The sequence below is a fragment of the Varroa jacobsoni genome, unplaced genomic scaffold, assembly GCF_002532875.2.
Source record: "Varroa jacobsoni isolate VJ856 unplaced genomic scaffold, vjacob_1.0 contig00098, whole genome shotgun sequence".
In the NCBI taxonomy this organism is placed as follows: domain Eukaryota; kingdom Metazoa; phylum Arthropoda; class Arachnida; order Mesostigmata; family Varroidae; genus Varroa; species Varroa jacobsoni.
Window position 1 is genome coordinate 66,968 of NW_019214408.1, and position 23,636 is coordinate 90,603.

General features: G+C 42.7%; 1 long non-coding RNA gene across 1 annotated transcript in view; it reads right to left on the reverse strand.

Annotated features, from left to right (window-relative positions):
* Positions 1-7,836, reverse strand: part of LOC147752087 (uncharacterized) — a 42,148-nt gene extending 34,312 nt beyond the window's left edge. The window contains exon 1 of the long non-coding RNA XR_015315067.1: positions 6,328-7,836. This is a non-coding gene — a long non-coding RNA (uncharacterized LOC147752087). The remainder of the gene's footprint in view (positions 1-6,327) is intronic.
* Positions 7,837-23,636: the final 15,800 nt, after the last annotated feature.

Below are 23,636 nucleotides of genomic sequence, written 5' to 3' on the forward strand. Positions count from 1 at the left end.
TAAAGATGATGGCAAACACTTGTCATCGTTCACCAATCAATGGCACAAAATACAAATAAACAGTTTAGAAGAGATGCGAGTAGTTGGACGTATTTCCTGTAACTGCTACGATGTTCCAATCTTCTTCCTAATCGTTGCCACTTTTAGTCTTCTATGGAACCATAAATGAAAACTTTGGATTTTTGATTAGCTTAAATAGCATTTGTTCGACACTGATCACGCAATCGCGGGCACTCTATGACAAGATCTCTATGGCCATACTACAATACTGTTTTGCTGAGAAATCATAAATGAACCAATCGAGATTTTTACGTGAATACGATTCTGACAAATGGTCAGTCACTCCACCTTCAAATTATACCAGCCATTATTCAACGACTAGTTTAATAGGGATCTTCTAGCCTTGTATGAGTGTTTGCTGCTCGCTTAATATTTAATTTAATTCAATACAAGTGAGAAAAACGAGATATCGTTCCCACTGGTTCTACGGCGTGAGTAACGACGCTGCAACGGTCCTGTATTCTCAGAAATCTTAGATACGAAATACAGTGAATGGTTACTACTCAAGAATTTTGTGATGGCTACAAAACAGCCTTTGTCTGGGTTTGATGAACGATCGTCTCTGGGTTATGTGTGTTTACCGTGTAACTGAGGTGATTGCAGTAACTATATGCGAAATGGAAACAAAGTAAGTTGTTTATAGCTGCTTTGATTGTAACTATCCGTTGCAAGTGTCAACTGCTTTTGCGGCTGTTAGTTTGTTCCTTTATCCGTCATATCATTGTTATGATCATAACCGTGTATGGGAAACATGGTCATATAGTATTACTGATATCATTTAACATTATTATCATTGCCGACACAAAAGGTGGCAAGAAGATTTCTCCCGAAAGTGTTAGTTCCGAAAAGCAACGATTACTAGATAAACAAAGGACCGTTAGTCATGGAGCTGAAGGAAAAGATACGTCTAATAGGACAAATAGAACGGAATACGCTTGAAAAGAAAAGGTTAGAAAGCTGAAGAACGAAGAGCGAATATATACGGGAACGTTGTTCACTGCCAAACGCCAACCATCAATGACAAAGAATGAGGTTTAACAAAAACAACAATACACACAAAAAGTAAATCAATGCCAGCAATATATAACAATGCTGCTCTGATATACATATACAGAGACATTAGTTGACCGATTGTTGATTTCAATATCATCTCGAAGATTAACGATGAGAATTGAGCTGTGGGCCGGTATTTTACGGGAGTCATCTTGGGCTACTAACGACGATGTTAGTCTGTGCAGTGATATCTACTGCATTGTGAATAGAGGGCGCGCACACAACGGCGCTGTCACGACACGTTAGCAACCGTTGGAGCAGACGATTCTGTCCAGCGCCGGCTGTGAGTGATCCGCAGAAGGGTGAAGGTTATGACTTTAAAGAATCAGCAAAACAAAAACACTAACAGTGACAACAATCAACTCTGACGTATCATGTGCTCGAAATTAACTTATATGAATCGCATTTAACGTACCATTGGCGCGGTACAAGGTTTAGTGGTATGTTCATGCTCGAGCGTTGCCATAAGGCCCGAACTCTCGCAAAAAATGACCGCCAGCAGCCGGACATTCGTGTCCGTATTTGGCTAAATGATTAAAATAGTGCGTTGTGAGATCGCGCTGTGAAAAAAGAAAAAGACGAAGACGGCAACAGAGATTCTCTACTACGGACGCAGCGCGAAGTGCATATTGTTCGCAGAACGCTAAGTTTGTCTTGAGAAAGGGTCGGTAGTAGAAACTGACCTTAACTTTAGGCGTGCTTTGATTTGTTTCAACATTTACATATCAAGAGATTACTGCTTTAAGCTAACACGTACATCGTCGCTATGACTGTCGAGGTAGTCGTCATTGGCCCGTTTAACTTCACGATAGCAGCGTGTTAAAGCTGCAGGAGCGTACAAACCAGTGCACCCGGGTAAACACGACGAGTCTCGCCGATCATACGACATATAGCTAGCCAGATAAAAGGCAGAAAGGTAAAGTTTAGGTGGAATAGGGATAGGGCCAACAGTGACAGGCGATACGACGCTTAAGAGACGCTGTGAAAAAGACACTGAAAATAGGCGGAGGGGATCATATGCTTACAAAACGCATAGTCACATGCTCGTACAGACAAAGGGGTAGCAGGCATTCATATGCTATAACATTTAACTGTATGTTAGCAGGACAGCTGACATGGCACAACAAAAGCCATATAATCCTTTCATTTTGAGCCATTGAATTTTAGCAGACACAGAAAGAAGCGTATATATTTTCGGGCAGATACATGACAGGAAGCGAAGCGTGGACAGCGGTTTACGGGCTACCGCCCACAAATACGGCAATGCCGTCCGTCACACGTGCGTGAATCAACCAAGGGCGCCAGTGAAAAGAGACTCAGCGATTGTTTGGATGTTACGTGTACGAGGAAAATAGAAACACGTTTGGTAAGCCCGAAAGGTTTGAATGGGTATGCAACTTCGGGATATGCGTGAGGAGCATATATGGATGCAAGCTTAAACTGAACAAGCAGAAACAGTACCAGCCGACACGGCTTAAGATAAATAATCCTGTGACTTAATATATTAAGGGTTTTTTTCCTTTCGTTAAGAGCTAATTCGGAGAAAAAGAATTGTAGCATTCGTCAATATTACTTTTCCTTTGTCCACGAACAATATCGATATACAATATTAATTGTAGTGTCCCGAACACAGGACTGACCGAATGCTTTACATGTATATAGGAAAGTAGAAGTTGCAATAGTATATACCGAAATATGTGTCATTCTTTGCACAATATAGCGGAGTAGTCAACAAGGCTGGCTTTCTATAGAAAAAAGTTACGATGACGACGACGACGACGACACACAAAGCTACAAATGGCCTGCTGACGGTGGCAGCGATGCAGAAGTAACAACGAAAACACATGATAAGCTACTTAGAAATAGCAAAATTCACACAAAGAAACACAGCAGACTTATAAATGCCGAAAACAAACTGGTACAGTCGGTGACTTATGATTGTTTCGAAAGTTGACGCGACGAGAGATGGGAATGAAAAACATTTTGTGGAAGCAGGAATACGATCGACAAAGTTGACCTCCTGTAAGCTGATAGTTACGTTAATAGTTCAACGGGTATATATATATATATATATATATGTATTAAAAAGTAATTGAAAGGAAGCTTAGCTCGGCTAGTAGCGCCGTGATATATGCAAGGAGCTATTCAAAATGTAAATAATAAATCTCTACTAAATAATAATTATGAAGGAAATAATCGTAATGCTGATGCTTTATTATGACGTCTTGTGGGAAGACCGAAAAGCCAGAGATAACAAGCACAACAACGGAACACTCAGTTAATCCATCGTCATATGATCGTCACAGACACAGAAAGGCACACACAGAAACAAGCGTCTACATGAAGGTAACATCAGCTACAACGCTGATAGGCAGGCAGGCAGGCAGGCAGGCAGACAGACAGACAGACAGACAGACAGACAGACAGACAGACAGACAGACGAGCGTTGACAGAGACTAGCTACATAATAGATGAGATAAAAAACTCTCAAAATGAAATAATACGATAGTAATTTTTAGCAAGAACGATTTACTACAACAAAGATAAGACGGAAGCAAGCGATACACTGTAAAAACTCGGCACACCCCCCGCCCTTACTCCCCCAACGAATGACGCTAATAAGCCCAATCGTTGCTACTGATTACGAAAATAAAAACGATAATTGTAACATTGAAGAAAATGAGCGTTGAATGAGCGGGTGTGCGCGCAAATGGTAAAAAACCTTACACATACAAACGCCGACAGGCAAAGACGTCAAGAAGAAGCACTTTAAAAGATCGCGGCGCAGGTTGGGAACCTCGAACCGAGACTAGGAGGGGAAATCGAGACCCATATACAACAGTGACATTTTAACACAATAACATAGACATACGTGAAGCGTTGCGCTGCCAGTTCCTTGAATATTGTCTAGTGCCGAATAATAATAATAACCCTCGTTTTATAATTAATATTGATACTAATAATGATAATTTTTATTATACAAAACGAATATGATAAGAGCGGCACCCGAGTGGTGCGCTCCAGGCGGCAGAATCAAAACACAGGAAGCCGCACCAATAGGCTGACTCATAACATGAAACAAACCAATCTTTGTTAGACGAAAATTCTCTTATATTTTTTACTCACTACCTCATCTTTGTATATACACGTAACGTATGGAAAGGCGCACAATGCAGAAGACACACGACGAACATACCATGATCCATCTGTTCGGCATCGGCGACTGACTGTTGTCTTTTAGACAGTCGCGATAATAACGGTCCTTGCTGTTGACGATGAAAACAGTAGCAACAAACAATAATACATGTATAAATAATAACTTAAATTTGCTCGACGTTTCCAAGGGTCGTTTCTGCCAATTGCAGTTGCGTTCTTTTTGCGACAGATAATTTCGTAGTAGACGACGGTAACGCTGCGCGACGGTTGATAAACGAAGCCGGTTATTAAATGGCACTTATTCGCGCCCATCTCTACCAGGTCGCCGTCGTCACGCGGCGAACGGCATAGGTTACTGAGCAATTGATCATTGCTGAGCGCAGGGAGGAAAGTTGGCAAGGATATGAATAAGCGAAAGGTGAACTTGTGGAAAATCCGCCGCCCGTCTTACATGGCGTGCCTGGCCGTTACACGGATGGATTGATTGATTGATTGATCAATCAATCATTTCTTGAATTGCATTCAGTGATGAAAGAATTGACGTGTCATAATGACGAATTGAGGTCGATAAGCAACGGACGCAAATGGACACCGACCGAAAGAATTAGGAAAGATACGATAAGTACCAAAGGAGCTAAGAATGGCGTATGAAGAACAAACAAAGAATAAAAGGATTCTGTCTGTTCAGGAGGCTGTCTGAGGTTCTGGCGTTGGACGCGGGCCATCAACTATTTCAGCGAAAACGAACAAAAAGACGATAACAACGATATGATTTGAAAAGATGCTACTTCGAACAAGATCACCCAGATACGACGACAGCGATTACGATGATGATTATTGTGATGACGCTGATGACAACAACGACGAGGGCGATGTGCCGAAAATGTTGAATGGTAAGAAAGCCAGGGCATGATACGCCAGAGGAGTATGAAAAATGACTGGTGAGTGCCCCACGACCGCTTAATCCAGCCGTTCAGCTGCTCATTCTCGAGCTTTCCAACTCGAGAAAAAAGGGGAAAATACGACGAGACAATGTAAGCGTGCAATCACCGCCCGGGGTATGGGCCAAGACGCTAACTAGAGGTAGAAGAAAGGAACCTGCACATTACCAACATGCAAGGGAACACCCCACATGGACAGAGACGAAAGCAAATAGAAATGATCAAACAATGTAAGCGACATATTGGCACGCTTTTACCCACGCACGCAATCGGCCTTTACAAACACGCCCAGCGCAAAGGGACATTCCCAATCAGACGATGAGTGGGGCAATTGACGAAAGTACGCAGATGGTTGGTCATGACGAGAGATAGAATCAATTAGCCACCCGCGAGGCCAACAGGACAACGGAGCACTTTTCGGCTCGTTTATTTTCTCTGATGAAAAAGCAAAAATTACCGAAAAATATGGGCATTCTTCATTGTTGGAGAGAGTAATGCTGCGCAGCATTACGTCCTCCAATGAAATATTACAACAATCTCCAACAAATATTACAAGGTCCCAGTATCAATAACTGAAACAGGTCTGCACGCACGGGCTGGTACGAATAAACAAAAAATAACTAAGCGTCCATTTTCTGCGTATTTACGCGCCTCGAATGAGACTGTTTGTACGCTGCTACCTCGCGCTATTTCTGTCGCGTCTTGCCAACGACCGATGACATCTACCTCTGATAACGTCTCCTGAGAATTAAACGAAGAAAAGTATATAGGCAAATGTGCAAACATGGAATGGATTGCACGCGATCAGAACCGAAAGTAACATACGAACAATCGTTACGCCTCTGCGATCGCTCTTCCCGTGTATTGAGAACGTCTCTACGATTTACAAATCGAAAGCCACTATGAAATGTCGTCGATACGTACATGGACATACACATGCACACAAAGCACATATATATAATATAATACGTGCAACGCGGACAAGACAAAAAACCTAATAAATAAAAAAAAAAAAAAAAAAAACTGACTGTACCCGAATGCAACGATGAGCGGGGTTGGTTTTGCTAAAAAAAAATTTAAGTATTCAGACGGTTGACTAACTGATGAGTCGACTTACCGGAAGTAGTAACTGCAGAGATGAGAAATGACTGAGATTCAGACGAATACTCGATTAGATACAGCTACACCCACTAACGATTTTGCTCTTTGGCGTCGTTGAATTGCGAAGTTATCATTTACATCTCTTCGAAGCTAGGTAGCAGACGACGCCAAGATCATAATACAGTTGAAAACAATAATATCGATAGGGACAACGGATTTACGATAACTAAGGGACAGAATAAAGTTAGCGTGCAGAATTTTTGAGAAGAACATTCACGATAGCGATAATTATACGAATAATTATAATAACAGTGTAATGGTACGATGCTTATTATGATAGTGCGATGGGAATGATGAGGGTTGACTGGTTGATGGACGTTTGACTAGGGATACTTGCGTATGACGAAGTGTTGATGACAGCGCAAATACTATATGATGCTAATGATGATAACAAAAGCTAATATCGACATGCGAAACAATTCCAATAATAACATCAACATTACAGACAGAGATTGCCTAGTATTTTGATGGTGTTCGTGCCACTGAAGTGTGGCGAAGGAACGCGCTTGAGCCAGAACGTTGACTTAGATTACGGATAAGACACACAGAGATAGGCAATAGAAGCACAAACAGAGCCGATCATAATGTTCCATTATCCATCTAGCACTCTGCCCGTGCAAAATATAGGATAGACGAGGAACAGTCGCAGAACGACGGTATTTGGGCCTTGGCGGTCCTGACAATTGTAACAACGAAAAGCAATAGGAACACTGATGACATACACGTAACAATTCATAACAGTTGTCAAATAACAAACATTATAAATGCTATGGATCATTTCCTTGGTCACTTGCCGAGAACTTGATGACTCTCACTCAGTCCCTCGTTGACTCACCCGTGAACGAACCAAGTCTCTATGACGACGCTGCAGGGAAAAGCCAAAATAAAATTGAGACATCGGAAAACATGTAGAGGCCTGAGGACAGACAAACCAAACGACAGAGCCTGCAAAAGCAAAAACTACATAACTCATAATACGTTTCGATATAGATACACATACAAAAAAAAATACTGAGTTACATCAATGCTGATGCATCTGATGATGATGATGGTTCCGACGCATGAACGGAAATCAAGTAGCCTAGGGAAATACGATTAATAATAATGAATTGAATGTTGCTGCTGATGACGATGATGATGTAATGAACGAAAGACGAGCGAGACGGAAATAGGACAGAGGAAGAAAGGAGAGAAAGAGACAAGTGTAGTCTCTGAGGGAGGTCAGTGGTGGCATGCCTCTTTGCTAGGAGACTTTATTATCAATACTGTTATTGATTGAACATAAGCTATATAATATTATATTGTAACTACTTTCCTCTGAGTTAATAAAAAAAAATAAATAAATAAATAATTTAATAAAATTATTGAAGGTTAATACGTACATGCCGATTGCGTTTTTACTGAATAGTTGTGTAAGAAAGCATGGAACAGAAAAAGAAAAAGATCGAGAACATAGAATAGGAAAAGTAACTCTCCAAAAAGCGTTCTTAAGCGGAGATGAAAAAGGACAGAAGCCAACAACCCCTCACCACTTTATACAGACCACACCCCCATTTCTGGGTCGTCGGTCGGCTATCAAGTTCAACATATGTAGCAACTTCATCGAGGACGACTGTTTCTCGGACCTCTTACTTTTGTTTAACAAAGCAAAGTCAAGATACGCCAAATAACGATACATCAGTAATAAAAACGAAAACACAAGTTAGGTAGCTCGTTCTAGATGCTAGGTAGATATTAACTGACTGCTATGTAGCTCAGTTTTAACAATTTGTTTGATCGTATTAATGAATTAATTGTTAGAAAATGGCACCAGAACTAGCTGGTTGCATCTCTGAATTCTTTCCGAAGTTTTCTTCATAACAGTCAACCATTCAATTGCGTATATTTATAACGTTATGTAATGGTGCTTTTCGAAAATATTGCCTCACCTATTTTTCCGTCATGATCGTGTTCGACGCATTAAAAGACTATTTTTTAGGCAGAGGTAGCAGTATTGTATACTAAATGTTTACTTGACTTAATCCATCAGCCCATCCGTTCAGTGCGGGACCTAAGACCCAATGCGCGTACTGTAAACCGTAACCATTCGTGGCCAATGCGCGCTTTGATTCCGTTCTAGGTAAAATGACGTTGGTCCTAGATGGGCCCGTTAAAACGTGCACCCCATTTGTGGTTTGCTTTTTGCCGTAACGGTAACGTCGATAGCAACCCGCGGTGAGGTAAGCAGGAGACGGCTGCAGCTTCCGCTGATGGGCCCAGGGCCCTTCCCGGAGTCCAGCAGTGCTGGCGGCAGCGCGACCAAGTAATAGTATTGCCATGCTGTGACTATCATCGATAAGGAATATAAACCTTGGGTGAGGGTGAAATAGCTATGAGCAGCCTGGTCGGTTACTTACGTCGTCAAAGCTTAGCCGTTTGGTCGGCTCGCACCGTTGGATTCGCCCGTGTAATCTCGACTCTGCTCATAGTCCCTGGCCCCTCGAATCGGATAAGACTGGCGTCATTGTCGTCTTGTTCTTCTTCGTCTCGTTTGCTTCCAGCACGGAGGCAAAGAACGAAAAGTGTATGTTGCCCAGGTGACGGGGCAGAAGACGAGCATAGACTGAGATCGGGGTGAGTGAGACAAAGAAGCTAGAAAGGGCAGTACGTTGGCTGACTGAAGCGGCCATTGAAGACCTACTGCCTGGGAGGGCAACTAAATGAGTCAGAGGTGTATCAATAGCTGCGGAAAAGACCTCGCCTGGTTAGATCCGATTATGGAACTTCTGTAAAGTGGCTTTTTGGTGGCACGGTGATATTCCTCTTGCAATCCTCAGTGTAGAAATGTACTGCGTTCGGTAGCTCGAGAAACGCAGTTCCTTCACGATGCGTGTAAGCCGCAGTTTAAGACAATTCCTATAATGCTAATGTAAACAGCAGCTTTGTTGCTGCCATCGGAGATTATTTTCGATCGAATACAAATCAACATTAGATGGACTGATATTCAATCTCTTGCGACGATTCATTAGATTGTAATGAGTAAAAGCAGTATTAATCAGTACCTAACAATAACATTGGCGGGAAGTAGGTTTGCGTTGTAGCAAAGATCAGCATTTTGGACACGTTCGAAAAATGACTCTTAGCGGTTCTGGTGCAGGCCTAGCTATAAGATATGTATCGTGTAGAAACGAGGCCTAAAGCAAATTTTTTATTCTGATATTTGATTTCCTTACAAAGTGCCCTGATGGGGACTTTGACCTTAAAGCATAGTCCATATTAGATGGTTGGTATAGTAATGTTTAGCCGTCCGTTGAAAGTACCTTGCTAAATTTACACCGAGTTTATAGTGTGGTGAAAGACCATCTCTTGTATAATGAAAATCCCGAAATTCTGCTTCAGTTTGGCATACTTTACAATACCTTAGTATGCATTTATAACTAGGGGGTCTTACTTAGCACAAGCCTCTCAGAAGTCCTTTGATGTAATCTTTTTTCCTTGTACCGCAATAAGCTTGAGTATATCATTCTATAATCATAGCAACCGGCAAATGTCAGCAATCAAGCGATTGTCTCGCGGTTCAAAAGGCAACACCCAAACTAGCTTGCATTACTAGGCACAACTCTATTCAGTTTTGTTTGTTTTAAACGAAAAAATAACTTTCTTTACAATAGAACCTCATATATGTGTATATATATAGAGAGAGAAAGAGAATACAGATCTGAACAGTTATATAGATAGAGAAGCCTAGTAGCGGCCTGTGAATCGATCAATTTCAGTCCCCTATAAATATATCGCGAATTTGGTGCAAAGCTTTATTTCAAGGAAATAGAAGCTGATTCAATCGACACTTAAACACAATGTTACCTTCAGGTTTGATCATCAAAGAAAGCATTTTCAACTATCGGAAACGTCTCGAAATATCTCTTAGGGAAATAAGCACAAAATCGGGCTTTCATGCTTGCGACAAAGCAGATGTAACCAGTTGATCAGCGCGTCGACCGAAAGATCCAGTGAGAGGCCAAGCTTTGGTCATCTGCTCTGGACTTTTCTCTATCGGGCGCGCAGCTGCGATCAATATGACGGCTTCAAATCGAACTCTCTCTAAGACAACATTCGTAAAGTCCAAGATTGTGAGGGAAAAAAAATTCAGGACTGGAGAAGCGGCAGAAATTCGGGGCAAAACTAATGATTCCCCAGAACGAATGCGATGAAGCACAGGAAGTTTGAAATAGACCAGTATGCGCTATTTGTCGACTGAAACCCCGACAACCCTTTAAGCCATTCTGCTTCCTTATAAATCCATGCTTCCTAAAAGATTCGTTCTGTAAGCTGAGACAAATGGAAAGACCTTTTCCACCAACAAGCTTAAGTTGACTCAGAACGGTTCGAACGGATTACCGGCACGTTTTCAGGAGATTGATTTCTACGTCTTCTTTCGTACTACCCTAATACCGTCTCCTCTATATTCCAGCAACAATGACGAAGCCCTTACCTGACCTGGATGCTACATGTAGGTCCCTTTTATTTTTTCCCGCGTTGTACTGCACCGTAACTCAAATTGTGTTTCGAATACATCTCAGTGGTAGTCGGCCTGTCCTTAGTGCCGCTAGAATTGACTGTAGATAAACAGAAAGGTTATTTGCAGGACTGCACAACGGGCGAATAAGCGGTTGGGACACGGGGTAGTGGGAACATAGTTAGCCAAGCCATAGATAAATAGGTGATGGTGCTTAAAACACGAAACGACTAGGTATCTTTTCGCTCCCCCATTTATTAGCAAATATATAGCCGATAACAAGAGCTAGTACACGCTAGGAAGCATTGCGCCACTTATAGTGAGACCGCGGACGAGCCTTTACGAGTATCCCTATTGCTCATTGCGGAGTTTAGCTCAGCCCGAGGTAGCTGACACATCTCATCAAAGTTAAAGCTTCGAAAATACAGGAAGTCTAATGTGTTAAAATCATTTGTGCGCACAACTTAACAGCAAGTTCTTTCTTACTGCTTAGAACAAAAAGCTGTTTGATTATCAGGTATTCATGTTTAATAAGTACGTTTTGACAATGAAAAAATTATCCAAAAAGTATACAAGTTTCACAGGAGTCGTGTCAATAACAAGTGAATTGCTTAGGATTTAGTATTCTGTTTATCTGCACAATTGATACCCTGGCTTGATGCTGCTTTCATTGTGATCTCGATTTAGTAAACGGAGCAATCTCATAGTTGGTAACTGATGTAAGGTACCGTGTATTATTTATTATATATCACAAATAGAATGTAATGAAATATTCTTTTGTCCAACGATTTATTGTCCCTTCGTTTAGACCTCATGTTAGCAATGATAAAATAAAAATGAAAAATGTCATGACCATATATGACCCATATAATAGCAACTGTCCGGGAAACTCGAATGCTACTAGAAATTTACTACACACTTCCTCTTAGGTATATTTAGTCTGCAGACCGCTCACATAAGTTACCCTTAACAGCACCTAATAGCAGCTAGGTATTTATTTATAATTTGTTCATTATTGGCTACTTTTGTACTGCTACTTCTGGCCACTGTTTCGATGATCCAGGGTACACATTACTGATTCACGTCTCCGTGGTCCTAAAAGGTTATATTATGCGCCCATCGGCCGCTTGGCTTCACCGTCTGGCCGTCACCTACTTTGGTTTGCCGTTCGTTTCTGTTACCAGGTGTCTGCTTCTGGCACTGAATACGTACACCTTTGATCAGAGCAAGTTTGTAGCTTTCTCTCTCACAGGGTGTATGTCGGACTACCGCCACCGCTGCTACGCCACGCTTATCCCTAACCGTACCCCGGCAAAACGCTCTGGGAAGAAACCAGCACTGGTCGGTTAGTTCGTCGCTTCGTAGGTCGGCAGGTGGGTAAGAAGGCTACTTCTCCAGTTTGTGGTGGTTGTACTATCGTCAAAGAAACGGAAGCGATCGGTGTCCGTCTTTTTGACATGGCACCGGTTGCACTTTCTCGACTCCTTCCCTCTGTTTCGTCGTTTCCATAAGCTTGTCCCGACCTGCCACGTCACAGCATCTGCCGTTATGCCTCCATCTGCCGATTTACCTAGAGATTTTGCTGGCATCCTATAAGCAAAGCTTGCCGAACGACGAAGCAATGCCATGGTGGTTCGTAGTCGAAATAGCTTAGCTACTTTGTTCGAACGAGCGAAAACGAGAGGCTACTTTTACTGCCAGTACGGTAAGCAGCGCCACCTGGTGAAAACAGGTAGCAAAAAAACCCAAAAGGCTACAACTATCCGCAGCCCCTCTTATTCTTATTCTCACAATCTCTCTCAATTCTTCACGTCGGGCAAGCTGAGGCAGACCTCAGGCAGCCCAGCATCAACAACAGCGGCAGCAGTCGAAGTTTACCTGTGGAAAATGTCTTGTCTGCTTTTATTTCGTGGAACGACCGCATTCACCGGTGCCTGCCTAGCGAGCGACGGAAACTTCGCTTGAGTCGAGCTACGTACTGCTGTAGCAGGCTTGCTTATCACCTCTTCTATCTCGGCTGTTTAAGCCCCAGAGGAACCTCTCAAATTTGCTTTGTGCATATCTGTAAATCAGTCCTCACGACGCTATTATAGTACATTGCAACGTGAGGAGAAATAACTGGTTTCTTTCATGGAGTTAACCAGTGGAGTAACAATGGCAGCAGCAGTAGCAGGTTCTAATAGGGACGGCCCGCCGCAAAACAGAACCAGAGGACCAGGTCGTGCAAGACTGTCGAGCACACTATTTTTATATTAACAGCATTACTAGTCCGTCCGGCTGTGGCTATATTTCTGCTCCCCTCTCCACTGCTCAAAGCCTACAAAACATGGCAGCGCCTTTTTTTTATTCGTCCCCCAGAACCCCATCGGTGCCATTAGGGTCTTTCTCTTTTTCACAGTACCGCCACTTTTGACTCCTGGCAGCTGCTTGACCACAGCCATCGAAGCTAAATAATAAGTGATCGCTATTTGTTGTCATGGGTTTGCATTGGAAAAGAAGACGACCACTGAGCAGTGCGCCGCATGTTCTTGCTACTCCTGTTGTCAGCGGTATTGTCTTGTCATTGAAATGGTCCATATCTTTCTGGTGATTTCGTCCTACACTCCGACGATGGTGGGGACAAAATGGGGCGAGAAGCAAGTAGACGGCTGAGGCCTCAAATAGCCTTGTCTCCGCCAGAAGCGTTCGAAGCTAGACTTGTGCCAAAGCCTGTTTGTAAGACTTGAGAGAGAGTCTTTGTAAGCATGTTTGTGCGAGCCTTAGAAATTCAAGTGCAGGTGGCCTTTAGTTTCTATACGAGGTATGTAAGCACCACATTACTTAATCGGTGGATATGATAACCGCATTTTATTTGGTGTTGGGAAAAAGCCAATGTTCGAAAGCTTGTCACAGTGTCCTTATTTTGTGCAGTGTGTTCTCCTCCTTCTTACCGTTTCCGGCTGGAAGAGAGTGGGCGGCGATAGAGGCGACCGCGTGGGAAAGCGGACTTCTAGAGAGGATTTTGTTTAAGGCGTCAAGAATTTGTGTGGCAGGAAAACGAGCTTCACTGCGGGCGGAGAACTAGCTAGGGCAATGTCCCATACGATCTTTCATTCTAGTAGACCTGTTTCTTATATGAGAAGCAATGAAAGGTCTGCGCAAGCGGAAAAGCTGAAGACGGGGCATCTACAGGAGGCTGGACAGCAGACGATACGCACAAGAATTTCTCAGATCTCCCGAGCTCCGACTAGGAGGTAATGCAACCAATAAATGACAGTATCGGCTTCGATTGCTGACGCTTTCGCCAGTTCTTAGTCAGTTTTAGCCATCCTGTCCCCCCACGCCTCTAACACTGGACTGGAACAAACACAGCTAACACAAAAAAAAAATAGAAGCAGTGAAATTCCGATGAGAAAGACGACTGACCGAGTCGATAGACTTCAAATAAACAACCGGCATCTTCACCTATTTAGGCAATTATTTAATTTGTCATTCACTGATAGATTGTGCTTGAGCTATTCTAGATAAAAGTAACGCCGAAATCCTCATACAGTCTGCTTTGCCCCTATTCGCAAAACGCACGAGTCGCTCATTCGTTAACACTGGATCGAGTAGAGCCTGTCTGCCTAAAACGAGTTGCGGGCCTCAACCGTATCACAAGGAAACGGGTTGTCTAGATGTAGGCAGATGCACTGCTTTTTGTATAGGATCTAAGGAAACAGCACGGGCTACTGAAAACCTAACACTACAAAAGGTTCATGAAGTCGTATGAACGCAAAGTGACTTGTATCGACCTACAGTTTTTTTTCTGCAACGAATAAATCGTAATGAGTGACGAGACCAAACTGCCACATAGTCACTGAATATGCAACACACGGATTTCGCTATATGTTTTGCAAAACAGAAGGTGACAACGGCCCAGTTGACATCTGTATCTGCAGCCCATTATATCATGCAACTAGTTGCCATTTTCTCTAACTCGACCAGTGACAACTTCGAAAACCTTGGCGTGCTTAGACCAAGCATGATCTTACATATTTATGTTTGTAACTATAGGATTGATTTAATTTCGAATAAATTCATCATCATTATTACGACGATCACATTCATTCTACAGAAGCCTGTAGAAAGGCGGTCACTGGACCAGTACTAGGGCAACGGCAGGTGTCGGTGATACCGCGTTCCATTGCTCTCCATTAACTTAACTGGATAGGGTCCGAACGAACACATTCACGACGGTACGCGCTCACTCAGAAAGAGCCAAGTGCTCTTATATCGTCAATATTTACATGAATTAAGCGGTCAACTCTAAAAGAACTCAACATCAAACACCGAGCCCTTACGTTTCACTTGAATTGTCCTAGTCGTCCTGCCGACGCTGTCTCTTGTTGCTAAAATATGGTGACTGTGCATGCATCTCGTCATCGCCAATATCATCAGTATCAATGAGTGTCGATATAAGTGTGTCAGGATCTAAGTAAGGTTTTATAGTAATTGTGTACATACACCAATGTCGATCAGGGGTAATACCGGTGTTATATTTTGCACTGCAGTATAACACTGCGCCCTAGCGGTCTGCCGCAGCAGGCTCGTCTATTGTATGGTTCTGTAAAAGCAAGTCAGCTACGTCTTTGACTCACTGTGTTGTACGTCTTTGTGTGTATGTAGTTTTTTTTCGAAAAAAAAAAAACGATCCTAAACGATAGGTGAAGACCATCAACGCTGAGCGAAGACGGCTGGTAACACTTGAATCTCAATAAAGAGATTTTTTTCTTCTTCTTGCTGCTGGTGCCATTATACTCCACTAAGGGTACACAGATCAACACCAGTGGCATCGTGCAGCGGCTGTGTTTTTGCCTTCTGAGATGCTGTAAGTACCCATTGTTCATTGTATGGACCACTAACGAACAAGCCAGTTCGTCAGCCGAAATGAATTTGGAAATAGGAAAGGAGCGGTGCGAAAGGATCGCATATGGAAATAAGTGTGGAAGGCCGCTTGCGATGAGGCGTTTATTTCGACAGCTTTGAGCAGGGGGTGCTTATAGCATTGCTTGAAACAAAGTGGAAAGCGTTTGAATGAGAAAGCGAACAAACGGTATTGATAATGCACATGAGACCTTAACCAAAATTGAAGGAACGTTGAAAGCGACGTGGGGTCAACGCTAACGGAATGGTTAAATAAATATAAAAGATTTAATCTCGAAGAGGAAGGTGGCGGAGGAGGGAAACTGTCCATTACTTCTATGTTTCACTACCGTTTCGAGGACTCTCGAATAATTCGGAGTGGCAATCGTCACCTAGTCTGTAGTTAAGAGTCGATGTCTTCGCTGAATGATGTAGGTAGATTTACGGTTACGTCAGTCAATAAACAATGAATTCTAGTATATATACATATCCATGAGCGATAATAGTACGTGTTGAAAAAACGAGGAGGTAAAAAGGACTATAAAGACCAGTAGGGCGATCCAGCGTAAAACAAGCAGATGTTTCTTTACGTTGCCATAATCCGACTAGTCTCATTTTTCTGTCGATTCGAGCTTAGCGACAATGCTGAATAACGCTATACTAATAGTACTACTAATAGAAAGAAACTGCTGCCGGCCTGCATCGTTTTATGCTCTCTGCAGAAGGTCGAAACAGGCCCGATTTATTGCCTTACTGTGGACTTTCCACCTCCTAGCTTCCGTGGATAGGGGCTACCCAAACGAGCGAATTTATTGATCCGATCGCGTCTCCAGTGTTCAGTGTGCGAGCCTCCTCAGAAGCGATCGTATGCCATTGCGACAGTCTTATACAGGAACGAATGTGTTGAAGTGTGCTGGTTCTATCTACGAGTGGCCAATATTTATTTAAGTACCCCTGTTCTTATTTTGAACACGTGACCTTTACAAACTGAACGGAACGATGCAAATATGTAGCTAGAAATTTGCGTACACACTTAGACTTGTCTATTTATTTATTTAGTCGTAAACCATGTAGCGACACAAAGCAAAATCGAGAAATGACCAAATAATGAAAAGCTCAGGGTTATGGGGATCGCGTGAATATGAACCACTGAAAGCTTCGACAAGGCGCCTCAGTAATATTTGGGGCATATTCGTCAGGGCATGTAAGCTATGCGTTCCTCCAACCAAAACAGGTAAAAGTACACTTCCTATAGTTATTATTAACTTTTTTTTTTTGCTCTGAGTCCGAAATTGTCCGTCCTAACATCTCCATACGATGTTCGTTGTCCATTGTGCAATGATAACTATGTGTCTACTGGCCTTCGTTAAACTAGGCCCGTCTATAGTGTAACAGGCGGTAGAAAGCGTTCGCCAAGGGATATCACACGATAATACGGATGACTGTGGAACAATTATTGACAATCCGTACGAAATGCAGTGTGTTGTTTTTATGATTCGCATATATATACCTATAAGGGCTTCGTGTCGTGGCACAGTGGGTATACATTACCAGTGACGACGATTTTTACAGAGAATTGTTCCTTTACTCGATCTAAGGATAGTCAGAATGAACATATAATCAATCAGTCGTTGGTCCCCTATTTTACTTAACAGTGGTTGCGACGACAGTGGCGACGCACGTCCCCGTACGTTTATCCAGCACCTTCTAGGATCGAGACCAACGGATACCCCGTTGTTGTCATATAGATTGTAATATAGGAACCAATAAGGCATATTCAAGCTGTAAACAACAACAAGCAAACGACAATCTACGTAGCGTGGCCTGATGATTCTCAAGGTTGTTTTGACGTTTGAGCTCGTGCCCGTGGTTATAAGAAGTATTCAGCATCAACATTTACATATCCATATATTGGCCGCGTGTCATTGAAGTCGTAGTTGTTGCGTATCACAGGAGTAATCTTAGAGGGCGGCCATAAACCGCGTCAGCACTAGCGTTGTTCTTTTTTAGCTCGTCTATGCTGCAAACTGTAGCCGGCGACGAACGTCCGCCTAACGTAGTATCGTGCGATGTTCGACTGATCCTCAGAGCCTATCATAGTACATGTAACGGAAATAGCCCAAAAAGCGAGTTTTGTTTGTTGTTAATTGCTCGGGCGGTATTCGCAATGTGAACTGGGTTTAGAATCTAATTTTCAACCCAATTTACACTTATAATATAAACAGCGTTTACGAAAGAACGATATTTGGTACGCCAACCGCAGAAGCAGCCTTGTCTATGGTTGTGTTCTGTGCTCTCGGGCTAGAAGAATGGAGCTCATTTTTTTTCGTTGGTTTTGCCTGCTCTGAGCCAGTCGACGCACCAACACCGATTCTCGAATATGTCGCAAGGCTGTTGCAGATAGATCGTGAAGATACGACCGACGCGTGCAAGGGCCACTCGCGTATTCTGTGCAGTGCGGCCAGCTTCCGAGCCGAGAAAGCAGACCCACCTGCTTGAATCGAGCTACAGCATTCGACAACATTGCTTAGGTCTCCCAGCATCGGCGTTTTGCCTTTACAGCATCCGACACACACGTGTATAGGCAAAATACCTCAGCATTTCGTGACGACTGCGGCTGTGCCAGTCAACGGTTAGAACGACACTGCACGCCAATATCCACGTGTCCGGTAGCTTCTGACAAGCTATTAGCCAGCGTAGTTGTCTAGGACTGCTATTGTCCTGTCGCGTCGGACGACATGCATGCCCCCTGCCACCTTTGGTGCTCGCGGTCGCTAAGTCGTACTACAGAGTAACCCTCTATCCCTTAGCGAGTATAAATTACTGAGATTTTACGATATATTATCGTTGTTTTGCTTACGATTCTATGCAGTTTTCGGTACTTTACACTATAGTTAATTTAGAGTGGAAATTGTGCCACAATTCGAATGCCGAGAGATGTCGCTGCAATTTTGTTCACGCATTTGATCGCATCTAGGTGGACTTAACAAAGCATGGAGTACATTCGATTATATTACGGGATTTATCATTTAGGTCTAAATAAGATGCCAACGTATTTTGCTTGCCGTGCACTATTCTATTTTGCATATATAACAGGAACAATCACAGAAATAACATTTATATATATTTCTCATCCTTCACATCTCTATACTCCTCATATTTAGCTCGGTGCACGCCTGCCAAGGTCGCGCACAGCAAAAGTTAAATTCTAGCTGCAAGTAAGTTTGACGGGCTTCATCGCGTACTCAATAGTGTTATATACGCAGCAAGCGCACACTCGACCCGGCCGTGTTCAACTAGTTTATCGGCTATTGAAGTTTAGCCAGCTGGGTGTCGTCCATTCGTTCGATAGCATTGATAACTTCGGTTCTAGTAGCATATCAACATTGTACCTTGACATAGCAATGGTGACTGCGATGCTGGTAGCGGGCCGGTAGGCAACGACTCAGTGATGGCTCACTAGTTCTTCCATACAGCCACCTCAACGAGCTGAGGACACAGACAGCCTAACCGACCGAATGGTATAGACTGTCGAGTCCGCAGCGGCAGTTAATGACGGACGAAAAGATCATTGCGGCTGCTATCTCCACACGGCGGCAGCAGCAGCTTACAGCCAAAAATTCAAGCAGAGAGTCAAACAGCCTACGTCTATTGCGTTCGCGGTGCATAGTGGTGGTAGTGTCCTGAAGCCATGGCTGAAGGCAAAGGGCCGATCGCGAGGGTTTACTGGTAGGCAACGCCGAAGGGATGGGGAAGAACTCGGTGTGGTCTGATCCACTAGCAGACTCAGAGCAGCGGTACCAGCAGTCCAACAGACAGTCAGCAACGTACGTGCGCCAATATGGTGATCAATAATGTTCTAAAAATAATATTTGCGCCGACCTTGAACGACGGATAGGCAGGCTAACGCTTGATAATGGTTCACGCAGCAATGAAAGCGGTGGTCGCACTACATCGACAGATATAAGCTCTTCGTTAATTGGATTTGCTTGGCACGTGGATTGTCTAGTCGTTCCAGCTCGTGCGTCATCGCTCGTGCTGCTGTCACCGACACTCGAAAACTGAGCAGGCAGAATGACTTAGTAAACCTCAGCCTTTTTCAAATTAAAGACCCGAGACCCCACGCTATCAGGCCTCACCTAAGGCCTCCTGAGTGCCGATTTCGTCAAGGAACAGCCGAATATTATTGACAGAGCCGCTGTCGTCATCGTTACCACCAGTCAAGTGATATCGATGCCGTAAATACATACGCAACAGTTTAAGCTTACACTCTGTATGGCGTAGCGGAGGTAGTGACGATAGCGATACGATGTCTACAACTGTCAAACATCGAAGAACACGCTGGCAGTACATCGGCTCAGGCTGGCCAAACTATCTCACTACCTACAATAACTTAGGCATAGAATTTCGTAAATGAATATGTTATTGCGGATACGCGGCTTCCCCCGCAAGCGGTGCGAGTTACTCGAGGGTTGGCTTGAAACGCGCGTGGCCTTTGCAGCTGTTATTGGTTGAATGTAACTCATGGTTCCTCCCTTTTTTCTGCTAAACAGTGGCCAACATTGCTGTCGACTTCTGCTTTAGTTATTTATAGATTCGAATCGAATCGAATAAACCGTATGGCATAACAAACTAAAATTATACGTGTTACCATGAGGCAAGAACAATTCCAATATCGGTGCTAGTTCTCTAACTAGCAGATAGTAGAACAATTATCACAGCTAAGAAAATACGTGAATTCATTATAAGCTGTATCGAAATGATGGTGTGTGTGAATAAAAAATGAATTAAGAAAAAAACGTTTACTTTGTAATTTGTCCTTTCCTGCCAAGATTAAAAATTTATAGGTGTCGTTTGTTCCAGTTCGTATGCACGCATAGCTTTTTATGTATCTCTATGTGGCCAATATAATACGACAGGAATACTAGCCAACAAGCTATAGTGGCAACCTGTCTTGATGTCAGCTTCATTCTTACCGAGTACGTCCTTTTTGGCCAAGAGACTGAGTAATTAGCGACCCTTTGGACCAAAGACCAATATCATATAACTGCATTTAGTTCAACACTACTGCAAGGGGCGTCTTGTTCAATGGCAATGGTGTATTTTGGTGCTCGATTATCTTCGAACTTGCATATACAACCCTGCGCTAACTAGCTCGACTGACTCAAAAAGCTGTCGGCTAACAGAAAATCCATCGGAACAAGACAGGATAAAAACTGAAAGATCTCCAGAACAAACATCGCTTCCTCGTTCAAGTCTGTGTTTTGACTCAAAACGCTTGATAGGATGTTGATGTACTCTCCATTGTGTATAGATTGTCAGGCACAAACGGCCAACAAAACTCGTACGCGTGTCTAACCTAATGAATCTACGTATAAGCTACGGCTAATAACGGCCTATGCTGACGGAAGGAGCGATTTGTAAATGCCAGCAAATGAAAGATCCAGACGTTCCGAATACTATACATTGTTTCGTTGTATACAGTGTCTAACGAACAAGGCAACGGCCTTCGAGCTTACTGGAGAAAAATCAACTGGACGTAGATGTTGTCTTGGAAAAAAGAAAAAGGAGGGACCACCTTGATCAGGACAACTCCGAGCGCCGAAAAAAATATTATTCCATAAGTCTAAATGCATTAAGCGAGTCATTACATATTGGCTTTCCCGGACGTATTTAGTAGTGAAGCTACCTGGCATCAACAGAGGAAATATGGTAGATATTTACGTTTGGGTATTTACTAACATTAACTCAAATCAATGTTCAACAGGTAGATTGTGTTTTTTGAAGACAAATTTATTGAAAGTTAGTGAAAAGACCGGAAGTAAGTGTTTGAAATAACTAATGCAACCGCATGAAACAAGAATGGAGAATAACTGTAAATGGAAAATAATTCCCAACTCTTACAAATATATATAAAGTAACTTCAAATAATCAGATCCATATAGACGCTCAGGCTGATGCCAGATTATATATTCTGTTAAAAACGTTTTACAAACAACCTCTCAATGTCATATTATACCTTTGATTTCGTAGAGTGCATCCGGAAGCACCATGTCCAATGGCATCTCGAATGCAAAGACTGTGGAGGATGTGATCTCAGGCGCTTGACCTTAAAACAATTTGTTTTAGTCGGATAAGTTTTTCAACAAATCGTGGCATAAACAATGCTCTCTTTCTGTTAACTCTATATAGGATCCTTTGAAGCACATGTTTCAAAGAAATTACATTGGTAGTGCCGACTAAATTTAAACAGACTAATTCTCACGCTCGCAGTGGATACTAGGGACGTATGTTATGAAAGGGAGACAGTTAATGCTTCCGGATATCTCGAAAAGCCTTCTAGACGTAGTTACTTGACAACACCGCACGGCTTCATCGCCATTTAGCCTAGATCGTGCGAAAACTCCGGCTTCCACATTCTCTAGATTTTGAGTCCTCGTAAATTGGAGTGCCTCCCCGCCTTAAAGAGAGCGAAACGTTGATGTGAGGTAGCGCGTCCAATCATTGATTCTATCAAACCAGTAAACAATAATAAAATTACATATGATAACGCAGTTCACATGTATATAGTTGTTGAAAAGCGTTGACGTCCATCTGTGCAATCGTCAAAAGATCTGATCTTATATAGTTCAGAAGTTATTATTCAAGCTTTTAGACCCGCTAAATAGCTCCAAACAGTCTAACATAATCATGCTACAAATTACTCTGTATCTTCAATGGAGCATAGTACCAAACCGTGCAAGAAGTATAGGCTTTTCTTTAATGGAAAAAGTGTGAACTCGGAAGTTAATTACTCGGACAACAGTTGACACTAGAGGATTTTTTGTCTTGCTGCGGAACAGATAGAAAAGCCCTACATCCCCTATCAACAATATTAAACTTGCTAGAGGAGCATGATCTCTATCGAACTAAGTGCACCATCGAGAAGGACGTAGAGAGCTTCAAAAGGACGCGCTCTTTTGTTTCGTTTCTGAACAAGCGTTCTATTTAACATATACACACACACCCACGCAAAAAGACACATGCACGCAAGCATGCACGAGCATTTACACACGCACACCCACACACATACACGCACGCGCTATTTTGGATACGCAGTGGAAAGCGCTCGGACCCTTCGTGAAAGGGGTTGAACCGAGAAGCCAGCGGCGTGGTGAGCAGATTAACTTACAGAGCGCACCTCAAGTGAAATCATTAAGCAATAACACGAGTTGGCATACGACGACAAATAAAAGGAAACGTGTTTAAGTTGTTCTACCAAAGGGAACGAGAGCAGTGCTACTCTTAATTACACTTACTACAAGAAATCATTGCTTAGGGTAAAAATGGACAGCTTATGGATGGAAAAAACAGGATATGGAAAACCAGCACTGGCTAATGTGTATATATACGCATCTCCATACTTATAAAAAAGAACCAATTTTTGCCAAGTGAAAACTACTAACTACATAAATAGCCTGCAAGTTCCGATAGTAGTTTTTCAACATAATCAAAAATGTAACTTGATTACGTGAACACAGCCAGGCTGTTGTTGTACATCATCTACGCCTTGTTTAAAATCCTGGATTGGTCTAGGTTGTGAATTTACAAAGAAATTTCAGGTCGAAACGTATAAATAATTTGTCAGAGACGCAACAACACAACATAGAGAGATATAAGCCGAAGTGATCTTGATTTCCCCTCCGTTTTATGCCCGTCACACGTATATCGAATTCATATCACAACGACTTGTATCAATTCGGATTTACATAAGATAATATATAGGAAACTTCTCACTGTTACCTGATTCGACGCGTCTACACTCGACACAACCCCAAGAATGCCCCCCATGATCGAAAAGTTCTCCGTGAAAATCTCCTCATTAGCATACTTGAAGAGTAGGAAGA